At 44.0% G+C, this 2379-nt stretch overlaps 1 pseudogene; it reads left to right on the forward strand.

The window, feature by feature from the left end:
* The first annotated feature begins 1070 nt into the window (after nucleotides 1-1070).
* Nucleotides 1071-2120, forward strand: LOC143882496 (NDR1/HIN1-like protein 6 pseudogene; annotated as a pseudogene).
* Nucleotides 2121-2379: the final 259 nt, after the last annotated feature.

Consider the following 2379-nt stretch of genomic DNA (forward strand, 5'->3'; position numbering starts at 1 on the left):
TTGGCGAGAACCCAAAGAGTCGGAACCCTGCATATGCATAATTGATAGTAACAAAACATGATCTAACCATGGAAAGAAACAAACGAACCCACAATATTTGATGATGTATACAGTCCACCATAATTTATTTGTGATCAATATGTTTTGTAGTGGGAAAAACCAAAGAAGGGATAATGATTTTAGAAGAATAAAGCATTACTAGATGATGTCTATGCAATTTCCCATCTCGTTTACTGCAATCTCGAACAAATTTTAGTTCTCCAGAACTCACTTAGCAAAATCCATAAGTAGTCATAAAAATTCCATTGGAAAAAACTCCATTCACAAAAACTAAATGAACTCAACAAAAAGCAACTGGATTCGAGGAAAAAATCCATTCGAGAACCAACGAAACCCCAACCTAAGCAAAAAAAAAAGGACCAAATTCTAGGATTTCTGATCGAGAACCAGCCAAACCCCAGGGGTTTAGCCGTGATGTTAGACTGAAGTAGGGTGCCCAAGGCGTCCCCTCAAGAGAAAAAAATGTATAAAAGGAAATAAAGAGAAAAATAAATACCTAGTAGATGGGTGTCCTGAGAGGAGAAAAGAGAAGAGATGAAAAGAATCGGGTTGAGTTGTTTAGGTTTTTGTTCGATGGAATGGCAAAAGACGGAATACGAGGATTTGAAAAGGAAGGGAAATAAAACGTTGACTTGTAGTGTAGTATCCATTTAAGGTCAAGGTATTAATGTATTATTATTAGTTGAGGGGTGGGCGTGTTGAGAACCTTTGGAATTAAGGTGGCACGTAGGATTGATTTTCCATCTCAGCGTGAAACGGTTAGAAAGCCATGAAGCAATGGCAGTGCGGATATTATTTTGTGGGAGCTCAATTGCCCATTCAGAGAGAGAGAGAGAGAGAGAGAGAGAGAGAGAGCGGTTTGGGAGGCATATAAGTCGGGTTGGAAAGGATGGAAGGAAGCTGCTTCCTCTTTTTCTCTTTCTTGCCTTCTCCCTGTCCACCCATGTGTAGTGCTGCACTTATTCTTAGGGAGATGGGATCCAATCTGTCCAAGAAACTAACACCATCTCCTCCCTCCCTCCAACACAAAAGAAAGAAAAGACAGAGAGACGGAGAAGGAGAAGGGAGAATGGAATTCTCCGTCTCCTGCAGTACCTGAGCTCTCTCTCTCTCTCTCTCTCTCTCAATAACAACAATAACAACAACAACCACCACCAAAACCGTCCAACCCATGGACTATCACCATCAAAAGGTGTATCCTATGGACGTCGAGTCCTCCTACATGCAGCCCACTCCAAGGTACGTAATGCTATCAGAGAACGGGGACCCAAGCCTCCGGCCTCCTCCGTATCGTCGCAACATCCCTCGCTACCACTCGATGCCATCAGAAAGAGGTGGGTGCAGCTGTTGCAGGTGCATATGCTGCTTCTGCTGCTGCTGCTTCCTCATCATATTCGTTATTGCCCCTGTGCTCGCCTCCCTCTATTTGTACTTCAGCCCCAAAATCCCATCTTACAAGGTCACCAACCTCAACATCAGGGCATTTCAAATCCAACCTGATTTTAGCCTCTACACCGAGTTTCTAGTGACGGTGAGGGCGGACAACCCAAATCAGAGGGTTGGGATTATATACGACAAAGACAGCGCAGTCACGGTCACTTACTCCGGTTCCACCCTCTGCGACGGAAAGCTTCCAGCCTTCCACCAGGGCTATCGAAACACCACAGTCATGAAGGTTGTGTTAAAAGGGAAAAGCGAGTTTGGGTCCCGGATTCAGGGGGCTCTCATGGATAACCGACAGACGGGTAGAATTCCCTTGGATATCTATGTGAGGGTGCCGGTCACCATCGTGCTCGGGACCCTTGAGCTGAAGCAGGTAAGAGTCTTTGTTCATTGCGCCTTGGTCGTTGATAACTTGTCACCCAACAAGAAGGTTGGGATCCTATCCAGCAAGTACGATGTAAAGGTCAAGTCATGAACAATCTCTATCTCACCACCCATTTTTGTTCCTTAATTTCTTCTTTCATCCATCCTCCATTCTTTTGCAATGTAATCATTTGAGTTTCAATCTACATATATGGGAAGCACAAGAGATCATCCGGCCGTTGTCCCTCCTACAATCCAAACTCTTGTCACCTTAATTACATGTATGGGCTACATTAATACATTACCAAATTGAAGGAATGATAAATGCAAGTGGGTGACATGGATCCAATGGAGCGGCTCAGCCTGAGCTAGAGCTTAGAAACCCTATCTGCCATTGTAGGTTGAGTAATCCAACCCCTAACAAACCAGCTCCATACCATAATCCTAACCATCCGATCTATAGGACCAAAATTTATAGCCATTCATTCTAAACCTCCACTAATCATAACCCTA

This window comes from Tasmannia lanceolata, unplaced genomic scaffold (genome assembly GCF_043159265.1).
Source record: "Tasmannia lanceolata isolate RefF3 unplaced genomic scaffold, GAP_Taslan_0.1 ptg000008l, whole genome shotgun sequence".
Lineage (NCBI taxonomy): Eukaryota > Viridiplantae > Streptophyta > Magnoliopsida > Canellales > Winteraceae > Tasmannia > Tasmannia lanceolata.